At 42.3% G+C, this 25,380-nt stretch overlaps 1 pseudogene; it reads left to right on the top strand.

Annotated features, from left to right (window-relative positions):
- The first annotated feature begins 1,451 nt into the window (after window positions 1-1,451).
- On the top strand, window positions 1,452-24,480 carry LOC122750438 (annotated as a pseudogene).
- The last annotated feature ends 900 nt before the right edge of the window (window positions 24,481-25,380 follow it).

Raw genomic sequence — 25,380 nt, 5'->3', positions numbered from 1 at the left:
CATACAGTATTCTCCTTCCCATGTGTCTTTGCACAGGTGGAGAACTGTGGGTGTGGAATCTTGCCTATCCTGTCACAGATGGTGTGTGACAATTGTTTTACTAAATGGCTTTTTCACCTTTTGTTTTTCAGTCTTTGTAAGAAGGGATGTCTCCCCACCCAGGAGGAGAGCTGGAGAGGGTTATATTAAAAAATTAAGATGACATAAAAACAAAAACTATTCATAAAATATGACTTTAAAAATGTAGTACCCAGACCTGAACACGATACTACAAGTTTCTTTTGTTAATTATGATTTCTCCCCAAATGAATCTTGCATAATGGGAAGAGGTGAAGGGGGTTGAGTCTCTAACTCACCTACCAGTACTTATAGCACAGTGTCTGGAACACGGTTTGGTATTTAATAAAGACTTATTGGGGTCAGCTAGGTGGCGCAGTGGATTGAGCACCGGCCCTGGAGGCAGGAGGACCTGAGTTCAAATCCAGACTCAGACACTTCGACACTTAGTAGCTATGTGACCCTGGGCAAGTCACTTAACCCCAACTGCCTCACGAAAGAAAGAAAGAAAGAAAGAAAGAAAGAAAGAAAGAAAGAAAAGAAAAGAAAAGACTTATTGGCTGACTCCCAAAAGCATGACCCACAATGTAGGAACACCTTGTCCCCCTCGTGTTCAGACCTCTGCTACCCTAAGTTGTGGGCAATCAATTTACAAACAAGAGAGCAGGAGACCAGGCTCCTGTCCTCAGCGCAAATGTCTCCAGGCTTTGGTAGGTTGGGAAGAGGTAAGAGAGAAGTGTCTGGAGACACTTCCTATTGCCTCCTTATTCCTCATCTGGGAGTCTCTAACAAGCACTAGGCATCTCTTTCTCCTGGGGACAATGGCTTCCACCTCTGAACTTTTTCTATAATTAAGTAGAGCAGAAAATCTGGCTACTCCGCTCCCAAACCGTCAGTTTCTATCACCGCCCCGCCCCCCCGTCCCACCCCCAACTGTCTGTCTCCAGCTCCACACCTTAACAAGTCAGTCAGTCTCTGGCCAAACCCTTGCACAACCATCATTTAATGGTCGGCCCCGCCCCTCTACATCCCATGACAGCTATTTGGCTCCCGAAGCTGTTAGTCGGCTCTGGTCCTTCTCCATCCTTCCCCACAATTTCATTGAGTGTCCTGCCCCGGCCGCAGCGGGAAGTCTCCCCAGTTGGTCCATCCACCAGGTGTCAATCACTTCATTCCGGCCCCGCCTCCCGAAGTTGTCAGTCTGAGCCCGGCCCCGCCTTCTCGCTGGCTGGCACTCACTCAGTCTCCGGCACTGGCCCTCCGCAGCAGTCAGTCAATCCCAGGTCCCGCCCCACCCGTCCGTCAGTCAGTCTTCAGCCCCGCCCTCGGCCGTTGGGTAGCGGTTGGATCAGGGAGCCGCTGAGGAGGAGGAGCCGAAGCCGCGGCCGCCCATCATGAACCTTCCCGGGAATCTCCGACCCAGCGAGCCCCGCCTACCCCCGCAGCCCCCGGGCAGCCCGCCCCGCCAACGCCGCCGCCCCCGGGACCTGGCGCTGCTGGGGGCCGTGCTGGGGGCGCTCCTGGCCGTCGCCGCCCGGGGCTACGTGGGCTTCAGGGAGGCGGCTCGGCGGGTCAGGCCCGGCCTCAGGGATGGGGGCGGGACACCGGGAGAGAGGGGAGGGGACCGCGCCCCCTGCCCCACCGCGCCCCAGCCCCAGAGGGTGGGGGAGGCTGGGGGAGCAGGGGAGGGCTCGTTCTAGGAGGAGCTTCTGCTGTCCACCCCAACCCCCAGGAGGGCACGGGCTCCACTAGATTGTCCTGCTCTTGGGTGCCCGAGAGGGCGTAGGTCCGTGGCCCCTGACCTGCCCTGCTTCCTGACTGTCCAGCGGCTGGACAGAGGTCCCCCGGGCCCCGTGCTGGTTCAGTGCCCGTGACCCAGTCGGGATGTCATTCCGAGGACCCTGGCAGCGTCAGGATGGGGGCGGGGAAGGGGGGCCGAGCACCTCTCACCTTCGTCCTCGCTCTGAAACAGGAGGCAGCCCTGACACCTGAGAAGATCATGTTCTTCTTCTCAGCTTTGGATGTGAATAGAGACATGTACATCAGCCCTGAGGAGTTCAAGCCCATTGCGGAGATGCTGAGAGGTAGTGGCAGAGCTAGGGTGAAAGGAAAGGAAGGGGCCAGGCCTAGACCCGGCCTTCCTGATGCCCAGTCTAGTGTTCTTTCCAAGACTGCTGTCTCTGTCTCTGTCTCTGTCTCTGTCTCTGTCTCTCTCTCTCTCTCTCTCTTGGTCTCTCTGTCTCTCTGTTTCTGTCTCTGTCTCTCTGTCTCCCCCCACCCCCATCTCTCAATTAATAATGATTCCTCCCCAAGCTGAAAGATAAGGAATTAGAAATTCTTTGTCATCTGGTACCAGTGTTTTCCTGAGAAACAGAGGGGCAGTGATTTGCACAAGTCCATATAGCTCCTCCAGGAACAGAACAGATTATTAATATATTTATTTCCTATAGTGGTAAAGCCTATCACTGACTTTGAGGATGAGGAATTGATGAGAGAGGAGAGTTCCTCTCTCAAGGAGGAGAAGCTGACTATAGTAGCTCGATTCCAGCCTCTGCTACTAGATACCATGTCAAACAGTAAAAATGGTTTCAAAGAGGTGAGTGAGGGTGGGGTAGAGGGACTTGGAATGTGGAGGCAGGGATACAAGCTAGAAAAGTTAGCAGGGATGAAAGGTGAGAATTCAGGCCCAAGAGGCCCTGGATTAAGGGCCAGACAAGGACACTGTGGGCCACACAGAATGTCCTGAGTTTACAGCACTTATAATCTCACAAAAAAGAGTTCCCTGGGCTTCCTGACCAGAAGAGTATGGACAATTACTGTCCCTTGTGTTCAGGGATCTGCCACCTCTGTTAAATTGGGGGTAATTAACTAGCAAGCAAGTGACCAGAAGGGGACCAGGCTCTTGTGCTCAGCACAGGGGGCTCCTTGCTTTGGTCAGTGGGGAAGAGTTAGAGAGAAGTGTCTGGAGGCCCCAAAACCAAGGGACATGGATCAGCCAAGTACCTATGTAAATAGTTGAGCAAAGATGGGATGGCACATTGTCACATACTCTAGCAATGTTTCAATTGCTCGAACATTTCTGGACTCTTCTTTAGGAAGAACCTTTAAAAACCAGTGTAAAAATCGCAAAAGAATATCCATTGTTTTGTTTTGTTTTGGAATATCCATTGTTTACAATGTAATCATACCAAGTTTTTTGCCCAAAAAAGCAATACTCAGTTTGATCATCCAACTGATTTGGGGCAGTTTTCTAAAAATCAAATCCACCACAAAAAAAAAAAAAAAAAGAAAAAGGAAAATTTTCTCCAAAATCCAAAGTGGAAAACGGCAAAACAAAAACAGCAGAGGGGCATCTCTTTCTCTTTGGAAGGATGAAGGATGAGGAGGGAGTGACTTTGCTATTTGAGGTCTGGGTTGAGAGGTTTGACTATAAACTGCAGGACATTTCACCTTCTGCTCCGGGTCCTATGACAGAAGGGAAAGGCACACCTATAAGGGGAACCTACCCCCAAGACTCAGTACAATTCCCCCCCAAAAAAGCAAAAGAGTGATAGGGAGGCTGGTATGTGTTAGGATGTGACTAGAACAGGTATCATGAGATGGGTTGGTGAGGGTTTGGTGCTCTGCCTCCTCCTCTTCCTCAACAATAAACCTCTCCTGAGCCCTTACTCGTGTTAATGATCTGCTCTTCCGCTGGGAGTGGTATGTAACCTTATGCTTGTCTCTCTTCCACTGTGGGGAATACCAAGTTGCAGACAGGATACCCACTGGGAAAGATAATTGGCAATACAAGATAGTAATGAACTAAATGTCAAGTTGTCCCAATCTACCTTTGCAACTCTATCACTAACAAGTCTCCTTCATATAGTCTACATTCCAGTAAACTAGATGACCACCAACAATAACAGACACCCATATGATAAGAATAGCTAACTTCAAGATTTGAAAAGCCCCTTTGTTATTTGATCCTTTAGGTGCTTGTATTAACCCCATTTCACAGCTGAGAAGTCCTAGACAAAGAGAAATTGGGACTTGCCCATGGTCCCACAATTAGTAAATAGCAGAGTCTTCCACCTCGTCATGGTATTCCCATGACCCCAAACACTAGACATTCCTCATTATGCCTTTGCTGATGCTCTTCTCTTTGCAAAGAATGTCCCAATTGAAATCCTAGCCATTCTTTCAGAAAGCACTAAAATGGCACTTCCTCCAAGATTTCAGTAACCCCAGGGCCTCCCTTCTCTAGCATTTTGTTTCTATCTCATCTAATTTCTCCCTTTCAATATTTTATTATAGTAAATTGGATGGATTCACATCTTCTTCATATTTATAGGATAATGGAAAGAGTACTTGGGTTGGGAGTTAGCAGAGCCAAGTTTGAATCCAGGGGGAGGGCTCAATTGTTTTAGACCAAGACTGACCCAGGGCTATTGTGGCCAGCAAGAACCAGCAAGCTAAGATGAAGGCAGACCTTGGGACTGGTTTTTCTCTTGTTGGGCTGCTGCTCCCTGAACCCAGGGCCCTTTGTGATTTAGGATTAGAAAATGCTTTGCTCTCTTGTCATACCCCTCCCTGCCTGGTAGTTTGTATACCTTCATATCATCCCAGAAACTCCACTTGGCCAAACTGCAAAGGGCCTGTATGGAGTTGAGGCACTCCTATGAGCTTCCAGTCTGCCCCCATGGTTTCCACGCACATCAATTTGGGGCAAGACCAAAAGGGGCCAGGTCCAGCCAGCCCTAGCTCCTTTGTTCAACACTGATGCCTTGGTGGTGAAGAATAGAACTGCTGTCTCCTTACAGATATTAATAATAGGTGCAAAGCATACAGCACTTCAAGGTTTACAAAGCACATTCTATGTCAAGTCAACAAGCATTTATTAAGCACCCACCTTTGTGCCTGGTCCTGTGCCAAGGTGCTGCAGATGCAGAGAAAAGCTCCCCATCCCCCTAAGTCCCACCCCCAAAAAAATATCCAGAACTTGTTTTCAAGGAGCTCCCATTCTCATGGGGAAGAAAACACAAAGAATTAGGTACAAACAAAATACAGACAGGATAAATTGGAGATGATGTCAGAGAGGGGGTGCTAAGAGTAAGGAGGACTGGGGAAGTCATGCAGGAGACACTTTTTTGCTCAATCTTGAAGAAAGCCAGGGAAACCAGGAGTGGGGCAGGAGGAGAGAGATAGTTCTAGGCATGGGAGGGGACAATCCAGAATAGGAAGATCCTGTACTCCAGGAACAGGGAGCCACTGTCACTGGATCTTAGATTATGTGGAAGGGAGTGAGGAGCAAGAAGACTAGAAAGGTAGGAAGGTCACAAAGAGCTTTAAAAGCCAAACAGCAGATTTTATATCTGATCCTGGAGGTAACAGGGAGCCACTGGGGTTTAAATGGGGAGAGGGGCAGAGCAGAATAGGAGGGGTGCAGTGTTATGGTCAGATCTGTTCTTTAGGAATAGGAATCTGACAGCTGAACGCAGGATGGACTAGAGTGGAGAGAGACTGAAGCAGGGAGACCAACCAGCAAGCTATTGACAATAGACCAGGCATGAAGTGATATGTGCTACTGCCCTAATCTGATCAAGTGGCATCATGCCAGAGGGTATCAGGTGTCTCAAACCAGCTAAACAAGAAAGAAGTGGGGTCTCCTCCAGTCCCTCATTTCTTTCAATGTGGATCTATGGTCTGCAGAACATGTGTCTCTGTACCTCCATTCAGCACAACCTCCTCAAATTTCTGACCTCAGCTGGATCCTGGCTCACAATCTTCTCCCTGATGTTGCCCTTTTCCTTCAGATTTTCTGCCATTATCCTGTCTGGCCTAAAAAATTGGACAGCCCCTGCATTATCATCCAGCGTGTTCTCTGTCAGCCAATTCAAAGCTTTCCTGCCCCCAAGGAATGACATGGAGCTGGGTGAGCCCTGGTGGATCATTCCAGACATGATGATTAATAAGGACATGTGCATACCTCCCTGACAACCGCTTCTATCCACCACCTCCCAAAGGCAAGGAGGTAAGGAAGGACTCTAGCCCCTGCCTGGGGACTAAGTCCTATGCTCATTGTTTTTCTGGAGCTTGGAAATAGATCATCAATTACCCAGGCCCACCAACTAACCTATTTGCCTCAAGTTTGGTCTAATGATTCAATGCTCACTTTCCCCAGCCTTGAATTAGTAGACTAGATCTGAATCCTTCTTAGCTGAGATGCCCATCCTATTATTACCCAGGCCTGATATTATCCATATATTGTCCCAGCGTGTCCCAGGATCAAGTTTTATACCTTCAATTGGGGGTGGGCTTAGCATCAGAATAGTCTCCCTCCTTGCCCATTCCTGAGATCTTCTCCTGAGCTCAGTTTCTTCAACAATTCTAAGGGATTTAGTGCCTTCTAGGCTTCACACGATGGTTTCCTCAGCTCAAAGATCAAGGAAGAAATGAATATCAAAGTCTTCCATTGGAATGGGGAAAGGGGGAACAAATTCCTCACCACCTAATACAAATGTGTCCTTGTGGTCACTTCCTCTTGTCAAACCCCAGAGAAGGGGTCCAGGTAAGCTAGGCTCTTACCTCCCACAGGTCATTATCCACAGACTGCTGAGCATGTTCCCACCCAAGGCCCTTTGTGAAGACCCGCTTTGGCCCCCAGGGTGCAGTGGCCTGCCTCACAGGCCATCAGTGACTCCTACTACACTGTGGCTTTCAGGTGAGAGCATCTTACCTCTGGCTTTCCTGAGCAAGTATGCAGAAAAGAGGTAACATTACAGCATTGTGAGACAGGGAACCAGAATAGTTAGAGGAGGCAAAGCAGTTATTAGCTTCAGTTATCATGGATTGATTATCCCTTTTGGAGATCATGCAGACCCCTTCAGTTCAACAAACATTAATTCTAGGCACTGTGCTAAATGCTGCATTACAAATTCAAAAATGACACAATCCCTTACCTCAAGATGCTTAACATTCTCCAGGGGGTGGCAATGTCAGAGGGGGAGACAGAAACAAGGCATAAACAATTAATACAAAACATATACAAAATTTCCACAAAATATTTTTAGGGAGCAGCATTAATAACTGAGGGAATCAGGAAAATACTTCTTGTAGAAAGTAACCCTTGAACTATCTCTTTAAAAATAAGCTTTATTGACATTTTTATATGACAAAACCTTCTCCTAGTATCCCTCCCCATTCCCTGCCAGAGAGCCAGCCCCTATAACAAGTATTTTAAACAAGAGAAAAGAATCAGTAAACTGCTTCATACATCTAAAACATCTGAAAAATAGGTACAACATTATCACACCTGTGTGTGGATCTCCATCACTAACTGCAAAGGAGCAGAGTAGGGCTGTCCTCTCATATCCCTTCTTTGGAGGTTATGTTAGGAGTTTCAATCAGGTGATGGTGAGGAGGGAAAAGCATTCCAGGTATAAGAGCTTGAACAAGGACTAGAAATTAAAAAACTAGAATGTAGTTTACTGGCAATATCAACAAGGTCACTTTGGTTGCAATGTGGAGTATTGTTGTTTGTCCTTGTTCTCAAAGAAGACCATGACATTTGGGTGATGTCATAACTTGCAGTGAATTGCATTTAAGTGAAGGAGGGCTGTGCAGTCACCAGCCTAACTCTCTCCTTCAGAGCCCTCAGGATTGTCGAGAAAAATTTCTAAGTCTGATGAAGGAAAAGAAACAGCAGTCTCCAAGCCCTAGAAAATAGGTTTGTTGGGAGAGGGCCTATCTCACAATAAAGCCGGTCAGTCAGGGGTTGGACCTGAAAGATCTCGAGCTAAGGACTCAACAGGATTTTTTATACCTCAACAGAGCTTAAATGCTCATATACCATACTAATTTTTAGAAGAATCTAATTCTAAGTCATCTTCTTAGGAAATATGGAAACTGCCTACATGACAAATGTCAGCATTTTCCATAATCTTATCAGTCTTCTTGTGGCAACAGAGTCATAATTCTGCTGCATGACCCACTTCTAGTCGAGCACATCACTCATGAGCTGCATGACCCCCTCAAGTCAAGCATATCACTCTTGATTTCTGAAATATATTATTGCTGACTATAGCGTCCTCTGATATTACTTAATGCTTAACATTGGAAAGTATCATCTGACATTATTAATTAGAACAAAAAGAACTCAATCTATAAATACAACTAAAATAAGATATCTAAATATAATAAATCACAATTTTCAGTTAATATGCTGATTGTTATCATAATTAAATCACTTATAACTATATTAAAATCTCTTATAACTAAGGGGTGGGGAAAATCTCACTCACAGGTTCCAGTGGCAAGATACATAGCAGTTCGACTAGAGATGACCCTGGATGTTGTAAGGCCATTGAAGTTAAGTAACCTCCCTCCTGGGGTCACACAGCTAGTAAATGTCTGAAGTGAGATTTGGACTCAGGTCGTCCCAACTTCAGGGCTAGTGTTCTATCTACTGTGCCACCTAGCTGCCTGTTGTAAAGTATAGGAGGGTAATTAATGTGTAAATCAGCCTAGAAACACAAGTGGGAGCCAGCAAGTAGAGGGCTTTTAAGGTGCCAAATAGAAAAGTGATAGTATTTTATCCTAGAAACAATAGTCACTGAAGAAGTTTCTTGTGACCACAACAGTGGCATGATCGGATCTGTGCCTTACAAATATCAGTGGAGTAGCTATATAAAGAATGGACTAATGAGGTTGGAGGCAGAGAGACCAATAAAGCTAATACAGTGGTGAAGGCAAGAGGTGATAAAGGCTCCAGCTGAGGTGGTGGTCATGTGAGTGGAGAAAAGGATGTGTATGTTGTTGGTTATGTGGAAATAATATTGACAGTGCTCAGAAATTGATGAGATTGGGGGTGGGGGTGAAGAGTCAAGGATCACTACTGGGTGTTTCAAACCCCACTGATTGCAAGGATGGTGGTTTCTCCAACAACAATGGGAAAATTTGGAGGAGAGATGGGTTTAAGAGAAAAGATAACACTGAGTTCTACTTTGGGCATATTAAGTTTGAGATGCCCATGGAACACCCAGGTAGAAATGTCTAACAAGAAGATGGTGATAAAGACCTGGAACTCATTTGAAAGATTCAAGAGTCATTGAATAGAGATAATCATTAGGAATTGAGATAATAAAAAGGAACATAGAAAAAAGTGGGCCTAGAAAAGAGACATGGGGTGTACCCGCTCCTAAGGGGTAGCATGTGGACATGGGCAATTATCTTGCAAAGGAAATGAAAAGGAGGCAGTCAGTCAGCCCAATAGAATGGTATCACAAAAACCTAGGAAGGAAAAGAGTATCAAGGAGGAAGGAGTGGGCACAGTATTAGGTGGTTAGAGAGGTCTGGAAGAAGAGAAGTCATTAGTTTACCAATAAACAGACCATTGGTGACCTTGGAGAAAGTAGCTTTGGTCAATCAGTCTTCTGAAAAGGAATCTCTTCCTTTTGCTGCTCATATTACCCCAGAAGTGCCGAGCTGATAGAGAGGTTGAGAGAGTGCAAGAACTGTCTATTTTGCCCCTTGTCATTGGCTCTTTTGAGAGACTGAGTGGAAGTGATTGGCCCTGAGGAAATCTGTGGGTTATCTCTTACAACACTCACTGGCTGACCCCTGCTGCCTGAAGACCAAATGTGTTCCAACTAGACATAGCACTGAATTAGTGTTGCATCAGGCAAACAAACCTGTGAGAGGTCTTAGCTTAAAGGGCCAAGGTCTCCACTGGATCTGGGATCATCTCTAGTTGTCCTGATATATAAACATATCCTAGGCTTCGTGGGTCCTGGAAGAGACCTGTAAATGTGCTTGCTCAGCAGATAGATAAGATAGATAGATAGATAGATAGATAGATAGATAGATAGATAGAATAGATGGATGGATGGATGGATGGATGGATGGATGGATGGATGGATGGATGGATGGATGGATGGATGGATGGGATGGATGGATGGACGGATGGCATGGACGGATTGGACGGACACTGACCCAGATGGCTCCAGAAACCAGAGTGAGGCTGGTTGACATTGTACAGCCCTTCCTCACTTAAATCCAATTTGTTGCAAGTCATGACATCACCTCCCCAGTGTCATAGGGCTCTTCGGAGAATGAAGGACAAACAACAAGGTCATCCAGCTGTCTCGTGAGCTGACTGGAAGTGAAGTATTCAATGCCTTCTTTTTACCAGTAGGTGGAGGTAACTCCTCTCTGTCTGTCTGTCTGTCTTTCTCTCTCTCTCTCCCTCCCTGACTCCCTGCCTCCACATCCCACCTTGCACATCTTGTTTTCCATTTCTACACAGTGCTCCATTGGATTCTCCCTCCTTTTATGATCTCTCCACTCTAGCTCTTCAGGCTTCTCTACTCCCCTTTTCTTACACTGCTTTATTAAAGCCTGTCTGGATGCTGGCTGGAGCCCAGTGGTCACAGGAATCAGACATTTAGAGTTGGACAGGTCTGTAAAGGTCTTGGAGTTAAAGTTCAGTCAAACTTATTTTACAGATAAAGAAACAGACTTAGAAAATTCTTGCAAGTATTAGTATTCCCATCCTCCAGTCCAGAGATAAGCACTCCTTGCTCCCTACTCTTTTCTTTTTCTGACCACCAGGATCCATGCTGAATTCCAACTGAACCAACAACTCCACTACCCCTTTCTGGTTCTCCTCAAGCCAGTTCACTGGACACATTGTCTTCTCCAAAGATAGCAGTCATGTCCAGGAGTTCAAGCTCTTTGTACCCAATGAAAGGTAGGATCCTGTGGTAGTGAGATCATGGAAGAGAGAGCCCCTTCAATCACAAACCCCTTTAGTGAAGTTTGGGTCCTCTATGGCTGGGGGAGGGGTTGGGGGAAAAACTGTTGTCAACATCCCCTTTCAGTTCCCCTTTTTCCTGTCCCAGAGCCAGTCACCTGGAATACCAAGAGGAAGCCTCCCCAGATGAATAAATTACATTACACTGGGACCCCCAGGGTAAAAAAGACGCAGAGAGCTGTGCTTCCTTAACTCCTAGTAGCTATTCTTCCAGATAATAGTATTCCCTAGCTATCACCTTCAACTCTTTTCCCATTCAGAGTTGTAAGGAAACAGAGAAGTTAATATGAAAGAGTGGGAAGAAGAGCCTCACCCACACTATGGATAGGGCAAGGAAAATTCCATCCTTTCTCCCAACTTGTCCTCAAAGCCACCACTAGTCACCTTCCCTGCCTCCCTCTTTAATTATTTTTTGCCCCAATGAAAATATTCCTAATGTTATCTCTGGCCCCACTGAGTGAATGCATCAGGCCCATCACTGCCTATCCTCTATATACAGCCCTTTCCCCATATATCACTTCTCCCATCAGGTCTCTGAACGTGGGTATGCAGTGGTTGTACGGGTCCCTTAGGAATCCAAAATGTGGATCACGGTTATCTCCCTCAGGTATGTCTGACTCTATCCTCATATCTTTCACTTGAACCAGGCATGACTATAGTTTTCCCACTGGTCTCCTACCATTATATTCCCATCCTAACTTCTAGTGAGGGCTTCCCCAGGATGATTGCAACCTCAGGCCTAGTATGACCAGGACAGGAGGGTGAGTAATGACATCCCTGCCATCTTTCCCTTTATGGCTAGCGAGTGAGTGTCAAAGCCCAAGGATAGGACTCCACAAGCTCACCCTGTGTAAGAGCAGCTGAATATTTACTAGGATGTCCCTATATTAATAATTACCAAGAATAATGATAAGAGCTGTGTTTTCTATAACCCTGAGGTCTGCAAAGGGCTTTCCCCACTACAGTCCATATGAAGTGGGTAATTCAAATGTAGTATCTCCATGTAGAGAAGAGGAAACTGACAGAGGGGTTAAGTGGCTCTCCCATAGACACAACAAGTAAGAGGAGTCAGGACCCACCCCACCCCCCCCAGCTGCTCTGAGAAGCAATCCTCTTCCCACTCTTCCATATTAGAAGAAGCCTGGTCTAATATTTATATAGTCATACATTTATCACCCATATTTGATGTTTGCTGCCTTAGGAAGGGGAGAGGGGAGGGAGGAAAAGAGAGATAAAAATTGGAAGCCAAAAGTATAAATAAAATATTTATTATTCAAAAAAGAGGAAAAAAAGAAGCCTGGTCCACTGGCAAATCATTACTGTAGTGATGGTGGTTCCTCCACTCTCTGAGAACTGCAGAACCACAGTATCTGATCTGGAAGAAGACTCATTGGAATCACCTAGTCCCAAACCTGACATATTTAGCAGTGTGGGAACTAAGGCCCAAAGGTGAGGTCAAGGGAGTTGTCCCAGATCAAAGAACTCTTGGGCCACAGAGCTGGAACCCAAAACCTAAGTCTTTGAACTCCAAGGACAGCACACTTTTCCATGAAATACCATGCAGCCTCCAAAGTTTCTCTAACAGGAGTCACTAGGCTCGCCTCCAAGTCAGAGATTTCTTGGCTCATTGGTAGAATAGAGCCTGCCATGGGTCACGGTAGTGAAAGTCCAAAGAAGTCATGGGGCTCAAGTCCTGTCATTTGCAAACTGTCATTGGACAAGTCCCTCAGTCATGCTGAAGAGCCCCAGTATTCAATCAGGAAACTGGGGGTGATATTTTTGCAGCATCTGCCTCCCAGAGCTTTTGTGAGAATGAAATGAGGCAATGTGTGTGAAGTGCTTTCTGCTCGTCAGATGGTTATGACTATGAGCAGCTCTTATCCCACCTCTTCAGGGAGAGATACCAACCTTGGTACCTTGGACATGACTAAATCTCATGATAATTGAGCCCATGAGAGAGTCAGACCTCTTGTTGAAGGTTACAGTGATCTTAAATATCCAACCTAAAAAGCATTTGTTTTTATTAACAACAACAACAGCTAAGATTACATAGCACTTTAGTGCTTTTCATATGTTGATTTCATTTGATCCTCAGTAACACTAGGAAGGTAAGTGCCATTATTACCCTCACTTAACAGCTGCAGAAATTAAGGTGAAGCTGAGACGGAAGTGTCTTGCCCAAGCTCACTTAGCTACTCAGTGTCTGAGATGCGGATTCAATACTCAGGTCTTCCTGACTCCAAGTTCAGGGCCTTATCCCCTGTACTAGCTGGCTACCAGATTAAGTGCCTAATATGTGCTGGGAGGTTTGGGACACAAAGATTCATTACACCAGGTGGATACAACATATAAACAAATAAGAGAATCCTAGATTGTGGGAAGTGAACAGACACAACAATGCAACATTCAATCATTAATTACTCCAGGTTCCACTATGCCATGTCTCAGTAGTAGGACTTCAAAAGACCCCTGAGAAATAAGAGCTTTGGACAGTGACCAACATATGTTCATGTCACTCTGGCTTTAACTTTCCTGCATACTCAACTGCCGCAGCTCAGGACCCTTCCCTCCTTTCTTACCCCCATTGCCAAACCAGAAAGAGCTCCGGAAGGGCTTTGGAACAAAAGGAGTCAGAAGTTCTAAGTTTGAATTGCCTGTTTGCCAGGTGAATTTGCGGGCAAGTCACAACTTGAGTGTCTCGTTTCTTCCATCTGTAAAAAGGCGGGGGGCAAAGGGGGATATTAAGTCCATTGCCAATGTGATATGAACTTTTTATGAGTCAAATGCAATTATACAAAACTTTCTGCAATATATGAAATGTCCGCATTATAATTCTACCCTTGAAGCCATCTTCTGATTATGGCATAGGGAAAACTGGTGCTTACTAAGGCTGTCAGCAAAGTACAGGCTCTGACAAGTCTTACTAGAAAGATTTCAGGTCTAGGCAGGAATACAGACTGGCTATTGTCTGAGAACTAACCTAGCCAAGTTTAGAGATGCTCATCACCAGACTGGAGGGAGTAATCACACTAAAGAAATCAGAAAACTTTGAAGTATTGAAAGCTTTGATTCATTTTTGATTCATTCTCCTCCCTCCCACTCTTTCGCCTACTTAAAAGACAAGAAAAACAAAAACTTATAACAAATATATGTAGTCATGCAAAACAAATTCCCATGTTATCCATGTTCCTAAAAAATAACAATATAAAGAAAAAAAAGAGAAAAAATATAGCTTCAGTCTACACTCTGAGTCCATCAGCTCTCTAGCATATTCAACATATGTCCTTTGTTTTGTTTTGTTTTTTTTTTAGTGAGGCAATTGGGGGTTAAGTAATTTGCCCAGGGTCAACAGCTAGTAGGTGTTAAGCGTCTGAGGGCCAGATTTGAAACTCAGGTCCTCCTGACTCCGGGCTGGTGCTCCTATTCCACTGCACCCACCTAGCTGCCCCAACATATGTCCTTTGGACATTGTGGATGGTCATTAGGTTGATAAGAATTCTTGAGTCTTCCAAAAATTGCTTGTCTTTACAATTATTGTTATTGCAAATATTTTTCTTCTTTTTCTGCTCTCTTCACTTCACATCAGATCATGCAATTCTTAGATTTTTCTGAAACCCACCCTTTCATTGTTTTATACCACATTCATATATTATATTTATTCAAGCTATTCCCCAACGAATGGGCATCCCTTCAATTTCTAATTCTTTTCTATTACAAAAAGTTGCTTATAAATATTCTTGTACATATAGGATACTTTCCCATGATCTTTTATTTCTTTGAGTTATAGAACTAGTAGATGAATCACTGGGACAAAGGGTATGCACAGTTTAATGACTTTTTAGCATAGTTTCAAATTTCTTATCACAATGTTTGGACTAGTTCACAACTCTGCCAATAATGCATTAGTACACCTATTTTCCCACAGCACCTCCAGGATTTACTATTTTCCTTTAAAAAAAAAATTAGCCATCTTATTTATGTGAATTGTTTTAATTTGTGTTTCTTTCTATATTAGTGATTTAAAGCATTTTTTCATATGAATGTCGCTTGCTTGTATGTTTTTTTTTAGTGAGGCAATTGGGGTTAAGTGACTTGCCTAGGGTCACACAGCTAGTAAGTGTTAAGGGTCTGAGGCCGGATTCGAACTCAAGTACTCCTGACTCCAGGGCCGGTACTCTATCCACTGTGCCACCTAGCTGCCCCTCGCTTGGATTTTTTTAACACTGAAAACTCCTTATCCCTTAACAATTTATCAATAGGGGAATGGCTCTTTTTCTTTTTAAATGTATTTCAGTTTCCTGTATAATCTTTCTTCTTCTTCTTTATTTTTTTTTCCGGGACAATGAGGGTTGTGACTTGTCCAGGGTCACACAGCTAGTAAGTGTCAAGTGTCTGAGGCCACATTTGAACTCAGGTCCTCCTGAATCCAGGGCCAGTGCTTTATCCACTGCACCACCTAGCTGCCCCTTCCTATATTTCTTAAAAATGAAATGTTTATCAGAGAGACTCACTTCAATGATGTTTCCCCCCAAATTTCTGACTTTTCTTCTAATTTTAGCTGCATTGGTTTTGTTTGTACAAATTTTAGATAATCAAAATTGCCTATTTATCCTCCAGTGAATTTCTCTATTCTTTATTTGGTCATGAACTCTTCCCCTTTCCATAGATCTGACAGGTAATTTTTTCCACATTCCACTAATTTATTTGTGATGTTACCCTTTATGTATAAATAATGTACCCATTTGGAACTTATCTTGGTAAACACTGTGAAATATCAATCCATACATAGGTTCTGCCATAATACTTTTCCAGTTCTCCAAACTATTTTGTTGAATCATGAGGTCTTGCCCCCAATATCTGGGATCTTTGGATTCATCAGGTTAATGTGTTCATTGGCTTCTGAAAATTGTTTAACTAATATATTCCACTGATCGACCTATTTCCTACTCAGTACCAAATTACTAAAATAATTACAACTTTGAAATATAGTTTTAGATTTGGTACTACTAAAAATGATTCCTGGGGCAGCTAGGTGGCGCAGTGGATAGAGCACTAGCCCTGGATTCAGGAGGACCTGAGTTCAAATCTAGACTCAGACACTTAACACTTACTAGCTGTGTGACCCTGGGCAAGTCACTTAACCCCAATTGCCTCACAAAAAAAAAAAAAGATTCCTTTTTTCATTGATTCCCTTGATATTTTTTTAAATTTTTTTTTTTTTAGTGAGGCAATTGGGGTTAAGTGACTTGCCCAGGGTCACACAGCTAGTAAGTGTTAAGTGTCTGAGGTCGGATTTGAACTCAGGTACTCCTGAATCCAGGGCCGGTGCTCTATCCACTGCGCCACCTAGCTTCCCCGATTCCCTTGATATTCTTGACATTTTATTCCCCCAAATTAATTTTGTTGTTACTTTTTCTAACTCTATGAAGTAATTCTTTGCTCATGTTACATTTGAAAATTATAAAAACTGGGAGAGAATGGTATGAGAATGACCAATCTATTAGTTAGGCTAGCAATAACCAATAAATTGGATCAATGGCCTCCCTCAATAACCAAAGATCCCCCTATAGGATTTACCAATCTTAATATAATTTTAGCAAATACAGAGTTGAGTAGGTTGATAAAACAATACAATTGTTTACAAGGTAGACAGTATTGTGGGGAGGGGGGACAACAGGATTGGTTATTTTTTTTTAAAGTGGGCTAACCTTTGATCCAGCAATACCACTGCTTTTATATCCCAAAGACATCCCCCAAAAGAGAAAAAGATCTCTTTGTACAAAAATATTTATAGCAGCTTTTTCGTGGTAGCTAAGAATTGAAAATCAAAGGAATGCCCATCAATTGGGCAATGGCTAAACAAGCTGTAGTATATAATGGCGATATAATATTATAGTGCTAGAAGAAAAGACAAGTAGGATGATTTCAGAAAGGCCCAGAAAGATTTGTATGAACTGATGTATAGTGAAGTGAGTAGAAGCAAGAGAACACTTTGCACAGAGACAGCAATATTGTTTGATGAAGAACTATGAAAGACTTAACTATCTCAATAATACAATGATCCAAGACAATCCCAAAGGACTATTGATGAAACATACTATCCACCGCCAAAGAAAGAACTGATATTGGGGCAGCTTGGTGTCGCAGTGGATAGAGCACCTGCCCTGGAGTCAGGAGGACCTGAGTTCAAATCCGGCCTCAGACACTTGACACTTACTAGTTGTGTGACCCTGAGCAAGTCACTTAACCCCAATTGCCTCACCAAAAAAAAAGAAAAGAAAAGAAAAAAAGAAAGAACTGATGTTGGTGGAACATAGACTGAAGAATGCTATTTTTCACATTCTTCCATTATTTTTCTTTTATCCAAGTTTTCTTATACAAAATTACTAATATGGTAATTCCTGACTCCAAATCCAAGGCCTTATCCCCTGTACTAGCTGGCTGCCAGATTAAGTGCCTAATATGTGCTAGGAGTTTGGGACACAAAGATACATGTAATGTTTTACATAATCATACATACATAACCTATATCTGATTGCTTACCGCCTCGGGGAAGGAGGGGGGGGGAAGGAAGGAAGGATAAAAATTGGAACCTAAAACTATAAATAAAAATGTTTAATTAAAAAAAAAGTAGGCTAACACCTTTGCCTTAACAATTAAGGAATACTAATTGGTTTATGTATGAGAAATAATTATTAATAATTGATATATTGGGAAGATTCAGTGCCCCCACTCTTTTTTCTAAGTCCTTCAGGTTTTTTTCTGAAGGACTTTACTGATGAGATTTAGCCGGCACCAAAGCACACCAAGTTGAAATTATGGTGCTTCAATCAGCTTAGGTGGGGTCTGCATTCTTTTTCTGATGTCTTTTTTTTCTACCAAGATTTAAGTGACCTAAGTCACATTTCCCCAGATTTAATTTTAATACAATACACCTCCAATCATGTCAACCAATTAGATTTCATTGCTGTTAATCAATTAGATTTGATTGCTGTGATGGACTTCCTACAGTTAGAAGGATATATAAACTATGAATCTACCACTGTTTTTCTCTTTGGTCTGAGCAAGCTGTCCTTTGACCATCCTTTTATTAACAACCTGCTGGCCTATTAATAAAAATGGTTAAATTACCCAAAAACTATGTCCCATAGTTTTAATTGGCACATGTGGGACCCATCAGCATCTTGCAGGCCTTGTTTGTAAACTTGAGTTAGCAGACTTCATGGTGCCTAGAAGAATTTGTTAGGATGATAAAAATTTTACAAATACAGCAAGGATGGACAATGTACCTTTTTGAACATGATAACAAGTTAGCTTGTAACTTTAAGGTAACTCAGAGGAAAAGCTGACTCAGAGTCAGAGAAATATGGACTGAGCAATTACACAAAATGGGGCAGTAATATAAAATAGGGTCAATTAAAGAATAGAATCAATTATTAAACAATATAGAATAATTTTAATTTTCTTAATAGTTTGGTATGGGAGTAAATAAACTTATTTAGGTAGTATTGTCATTTTTATTATGTTAACTCAGCCTATTTATGAGCAAGTAATATTTTTTCAGTTATTTAAATTTATCTTCATTTGTGTAAAGAGTATTTTGTAATTGTGTTTGTATAGTTGCTATATATCTCTCTAAGCAGGTTGACTCCCCAGTATTTTATATTACTCATAATTATTTTAAATGAAATTTCTTTTTCTATCTCTTCCTCCTTGATTTTATTGGTAATATACAGAAATGCTGATGATTTGCTTGGGTTTATTATATATTCTGTAATTTTGCTGAAGTTGTTACTTATTTAGTTTTTCAGTTGACGCTCTAGGATTCTCTAAGTCAACGATCGTATTATCTGCAAGAAGTGGTCATTTTGTTTCCTTATTGCCTGTGCTTCTTCCTTCAATTTTCTTTTCTTACCTCTATACCTAGAATTTTCTAGCAAAATAAAACTGAATAGTAATGGTGATAATGGAAATCTTTGTTTTACCCTTTATCTTACTAGAAAAGTTTCTAGCTTATCCCTTTACAGATAATGCTTACTCTTGATTTTAGATAGATACTACTTATCATTTTAAGGAAAATTCCATTTATTTCTATTCTTTCTAGTGTTTTTAACAAGAATAGGTATTTTATTTTGTCAAAAGCTTTTTCTACATATATTCAATCATAGTCATATGATTTTTGATATTTTTCTTATTAATGTGGTCAATTATGCTTATAGTTTTCCTAATATTGAACTAACCCTACCTAAATTCTCTGTATAAGTCTAACCTGGTCATTGTATATAATCTTTATAATATTTTACTGTAATCTAATATTTTATTTAAGTTTTTCCATCAATATTCATTAGGGAAATTTCTCTACAATTTTCTTTATTTGTTTTGACTATCCCTGAGTTAGGAATTGAAAGCATATTTGTCTCACAGAAGAATGTGGTAGGCCTTCTTTACCTATTTGTCCAACAATTTACAGAGTATTGGAATTAATTGTTCTTTAAATGTTTGGTAGAATTTACTTGTACATCCATCTGGTCCTGAATTTTTTTTTCTTTGATAATTCACTTATGGCTTTTAATTTTTAATTTCTTTTTCTAAATTAAGGTTATTTAAGTATTCTATTTCCTCTTCTGTTAATCTAGGCAATTTATATTTCTTTAAATAGTCATCTATTTGATTGATTTATATTGTCAGTTTTTTTGATGTGTAATTGGGCAAAATAGCTGCTAATAATTGCTTTTTTCTTCTTCATTGGTTTGTGAATTCACCCTTTTCATTTTTGATACTAGTAACTTAGTTTTCTTTTTTCCTTTTTTAAATCAAATTCACAAATGGCATATCTATTTTATTAGGTTTTTGAAAGTTCGTAGTTCTATTTATTAGTACAATGGGTTTTTTTTTTACTTTCATTTGTATTAATCTCTCATTTTATTTTCAAGATTTCTGTTTTGGTGTTTAATTTGGGGGTGGGGAGAGAGGTTAATTTGTTGTTTTTCTAGGTCCATGCCTAATTCATTGATGTGCTCTCTCTTTTGTTCATGTAAGAATTTAGAGATACAGATTTTCCCCTAAGTACTACTTTGGCCGAATCCCACAAATTTTAGTATGTTGTTTAATGATCATGATCTTTAACAAAATTATTGATTGTTTCTATGATTTCTCTCTCCTTCAATTAAACCATTCTTTAGAATTAAGTTCTTTTGTTTCCAATTTTTAATCTATAATTCAAAGGCTTTATATTACATATTAGGATTAAGAAAAGATGCATTTAATATTGCTGAGGGCTTTATGCACTAATACATGGTGTCACAAGTGAAATTTAACAAAAAGGTAAACTGAGGTATATTTCTCTGAACAAGATAACATTTTATTATCATGGCTACTAACCTAAGAATAAGAGGGAACAATACCTGCCTCAGTATCCTTCAAGAAACCCCAGGGGAAAAAAATAAATTTAATTTAATTTTTAAAAAAGAAACCCCAGGCAAATAGGAAAAAACATTCGCAATCACTACTGATTAGAAAAATGCAAATTTAAACTACTCTGAGGTACCACCTTACACCTATCAGATTGGCTAATAAGACAAAAAAAGGAGAATGACAAATATTGGAGAAGATGTGGGAAAATTGGAACAGTTAATGCACTATTGATAGAGCTGTGAACTGATCCAACCATTCTGGAGAGCAATTTGGAACCATGCCCAAAAGGCTTTAAAACTGTGCATACACTTTGACCCAAAGAGATCATGGAAAAGAGAAAAGGACCAACATGTACAAAAATATTTATAGCTACTCTTCTGTGGTAGCAAAGAATTGGAAATTGGGGAATGGTTGAACAAGTTGTGATATGTGAATGTAATGGAATGCTATTGCGCTATAAGAAATGATAAGGTATTTCAGAAAACCTGGAAAGACTTACATGAATTGATGCTGAGTGAAATGAGTAGAACCAAGAGAACATTGTACACAGTATCAACAACATTTTGTGATAATCAACTGTGATGGACTGGGCTCTTCTCAGCAATGCAATGATCTAACACAATGGCAAAAGACATGATGGAAAATGCTCTCCACAATCAGAAAAAGAACTATGGAGTCTGAATGCAGACAAAAGCATACTACTTTAATTTTTGTTGTTGCTTTTTTGTTATTGTTCTTGTTTATTTTTTCTTGCATTTTTTTCCTTTGGTTCTGAGTAATGTGGAAATATGTTTAACATGATTGTAATATATAACCTATATCAAGTTTCTTACTGGCTTTGGGAGGGGGGAGAGAAGGGAGGGTGGGAGAAAAATTTGGAACTCAAAAAGTATCTTTACATGTAATTCAGAAATATTAAAATATATAAATTAATTGTTTAAAAAAAGAAACCCAAGGTAAAAAGACAGCTCCCCTTTTATAGGTTTGAAGGAGTATAAAAACAAAGAATAGAAAAGGGTAGGTGACATCATGGAATTAATGGCAACATAATTGACTGGCTATTTGTGATGAGGGGCTAGTCACAAGCACCTCATTCACTCTTGAGACTCAGAAGTGTTCATTATTTGAGTGCACCTTTGAATCAGCCAAAGATAAGGGCCCAGACTTACTTGGACAGCAAACAAGACTTACTTGATGGATAATGGTGAAAGAAATATGTTAGGCCCAACTCCTATGTGACAAACCATCCTCCTAGGTTAGCAGAATTACTTGAGCAGAATAAAATAGTGATTAGCAAGAGAACTGAATTTCTAAACTTAACCCATCACATGGCAACTGAATTCTGAACTCAGTTCAGAGACAAAGAACCATGACTTCCTTGGGATGGCTAAGCTCTCACTGCCCTTTCCTTCCCAGATGGAGCTAGAGGCCTCTGGCCCTTCAGTGCCATCTGTGATCCAGGATGAGAAGAACAATGAAATTGACAGCTGCCTGCCCTTAGAGGAGGCTGTCCAGCTGGAAACAGAGGATATTCTGTGGCAGCAGGAGCTGAGCAGGGAGGAAGCTGCCCAGAAGCTGGAGAGGACAATGTATGAGTTCAAGAAGGTGAGGGGGTTTCAAAGAGAGTAATCAGCTATAGCTCCCAAGGCAGCCCTTTCCAGCTCTTGGTGCTCCCAGGCTAGAAGGAAGGAGTTCTTGGAAAGAGGACAACACTGTTATGGGAGGAGGTTTAGGATGGGAAGCTAAGGTCCTTATGGCTCCATTCAATTCAACAAATAGTTTTGAGTGCCCACTATGAGGAAGGCATTGTGATGGGTACTGGAGATCAAAAGACAAAAATGAAGCAGTCCCTGCCCTCCAGGAGCTTACATTGCACTGGGAGGCACAACATGGTCACAGTTAAGTAAATACAAGATAATTTGAGAAGGAAGAGAACATTGACCACTGGGGGGTCCAGGAAAGATGCCACAGAGGAGATGACACTTGAGGTGAGCCACAAAGATTGCCAGAGGTAGAGATGGGGCTTGAAGCACAGCTTATACAAACAGATAGAGGCAGAAGACAGAATACTGAGTTCAGGCAATAGCAACGTGACTCACAGATATCCAGTGTGTCTGAAATAAAAAGGAATGTAATATGAATGAAAGATTGGAATCAGATTGTGCAAGGCCTTAAATAACAGACTAAGAAGTTCATAGTGTTTCTCCCACCATGGAATCTGACCCTACCAGGAGTTCCTAATGACTTACTTGCCTTTCAGAGCTCTGTGGCAGCTTCCCCAGGGAAGGGAGTGGAGATTTAGCCAAACAGACAGAATCCTTGTGAGGTGAAGGGTGGTTTTTGCCTCTCCCTGCCCTCCCTGCCCCCCATCCCTAGAGGGTCAAGTGCCACCACTCCCCACCCCTGCATCCAAGGGGACCTCAGCCTTTCCCTCTATGCTGGCTGTCTCCCAGGTACAATACTTACCATTTACCAAAGCTTTCGACAGAGCTAGAGCTGAAAACAAGCTGATACACTCAGTCATTCTGTGGGGAGCCCTGGATGACCAGTCTTGCTGAGGTGAGGAATCCTGGACAATTCCTGGTAGAATTAGGGGTGAGGGAAGGTTTCATACCAGACCCCCTGGATGGAGGTATGGGGAATTCCCTGGTCAAAATGAGAAGAAGGGGACAGCTAGGTGGCACAGTCAATAGAGCACCAGCCCTGGAGTCAGGAGGACCTGAGTTCAAATCCAGCCTCAGACACTTGACACTTACTAGCTGTGTGACCCTGGGCAAGTCACTTAACCCCAATTGCCGCAAAAAAAAAAAATGAGAATAAGGCCAAGTAAAGGGTTTCTATGCTGGGTCCCAAAAGGGAGGCTTGTATCATAACTGTCTCCCAATATTACAGACTACTGTTATTTCAAGCCATTTCCCTAAATAACATCCTACTCTCCCCTGAACAGGTTCAGGGCACACTCTTCGGGAAATTGTCCTGAAAAATTCATCAGTTCTTGCCCTCCTCAATGAGAAGTTCATTAGCACGTGGTCCCTTTTTGGGGATCTACAAGAGATATTGGTAAATAGAATGGGAGGGAGCTGGGCTTCTGGGGGAATTTTATGGAGGTGCCTCAAGTCCAAGAACTGGGACCACAGGCCCCTCTCCAACTGTGACTTCCTGTCAGAAAGAAGAGAATGAATTCTACAAGAAGCTGGCTAAACTGCAACTGGAGAAATACACGTTCCCTGTGGAGTCACTGGTCTGCCTACCCAACGGGACAGTGGTTTGTGCCTCATCCCAAGCCACCTTCCCCTAACCTCTGCTGACTCAGCAGTGACCACTCTATCCCCCAAGGAGAATTTGCTCTAGTACCTATTATTGTATAAAAGAATGCTGCCTTGTATATGCAGTAAGACTTTGAATTAGGCCTTTAAGAATAGGTAGGATTTTCATAAGTGAAGAAGTTGAGGGATAATGATCCAGACAACAGGCATAGCATGAGCCAAAGTGGGAATGACCATGAAGACTGGGCCTGGTATGGATGGATTGTTAACAGTAGACAAGTTGGGTGGGATCATAGTGATGGGTATATTTTATGACTCTTTAAGGGTTGCAAAGTGCTTTAGGGAACAGATGCTCAAGAGACATTAAGTGAATTATCCACAGTAACAAAGCTAATCAGTGTGTTAGAGAGAAGGCTGAAAACCCAATCAGTGAATGCAGTGTGGTTGTAACTCTACCACATTAAGGAAAGGAGGTCAGACATATTGTGCTGCCATTGAGGGTATTTGAGCAGGGGGAAAACCTGTTGTCAGCGAGGTTTTAGGGAAATTACTCTGGGAGCACATGCACTCCAACTGAATGAGGAAAAGCTAGAAGAAGGGGACGCTTTGCAGTGAGCTCTGGCCAGCAGCTCTCAATTCCTTCCCATCCCATTGGTCAGGGACACCCAAAAGCATGGAACTGAATTAGTCACTTCCTCAGAGCAGCTGAGATTTGGAAACTAGGCCCTGTGGTGCTGGCAGAGTCACTGTGTCTAACTCTCCCACTTCTGGCCCTTCTTCCAGATCAACAACATCCATGCTAACAAGTTCCTGTTCAAGATTCCTGAACAGCATCGGGAGAAAAAAAGAGTCTTAGCTTTCTATTCCCCTATATCCTTCAAAGCTCCAGAGATCTATGAAGAATTCCTGAGAGAGGGCCTGCTCAGAGCCCAGGCCTTCCTCCAGCCCTAAGGCCCCAGACTGTGGAGATTCTTTACTCAAAGCAAGCTTCCCCCAGTCCTCAGGTCTGACATTTCCTTTCCCCCACCCCTCCACAACAGGGAGTGTGGATGTGACCCTAGAGTCAAAGTGGGCTGTAGTACATTTCAAGCTCCCTGATTGCCATCTCTCTACCATGAAGTAGCAGCTGTTATCACCCCCTTGGAAAATCCCAGGAATGACCAAAGGTTCCATGTCTCAGGCCCCCTTCTGCAATTCCAAGGGCCCTGATGTCAGTGTCTGAAAGTAGCAGAGCTCCTTTTCTGACCCTGTGACACAGGGTTGCTGTAGCCCCAAAGAACCTCCCCAAGAGCTTGGAAGCCATCCATGGTTTCTTAAAGGAGCATCAAACCAATTTGTCTTTTGCTTCTTGGTGGTGACTTCATTCTCCAACCTCCTTCCAGGCCACCTCTAATCAGTCAATCCACAGAGACAGTGACCAAGACCAGTGTATATCAGCAACCTCATTCTGTATTGTAAAAGGTTCTTAATTGTATTTAATATTTCACAGAGTTTGGAGATATTTTGATAGTTCCACTGAGTAGGAGAAAGAGATTCTATTCCCTCCCAGTGACTGTGCCTTATGATGGCTGGGTCTTAAATCCCAGATGGATCAAGCTTGATGTCTTCACAGTCTCAGTGGGGGGGGGGAGAAAGTTCCTCTTCTCTTGATCAGGACTTTAAAATATTCTTTTTTTGTGGGAATAGGTGTTTTGGAATAAGTTCCCTGCCATCATTTTTCTCTACTTACTTTGACCAAGTAGAGAAAGTCTTATTCCTTGGCCCAAGTATCAGTTGGCAGTCCTAATAAGTGGGCTGGTGACTTTCCTCTGGCTGGCAGCTTTCTACCTTTTTGTAAGATCTGGTGGAGGA

The sequence above is a fragment of the Dromiciops gliroides genome, chromosome 3 (assembly GCF_019393635.1).
Source record: "Dromiciops gliroides isolate mDroGli1 chromosome 3, mDroGli1.pri, whole genome shotgun sequence".
Lineage (NCBI taxonomy): Eukaryota > Metazoa > Chordata > Mammalia > Microbiotheria > Microbiotheriidae > Dromiciops > Dromiciops gliroides.
Note: the sequence above shows the minus strand (reverse complement) of the source record. Positions and strands in the feature narration are given on the sequence as shown.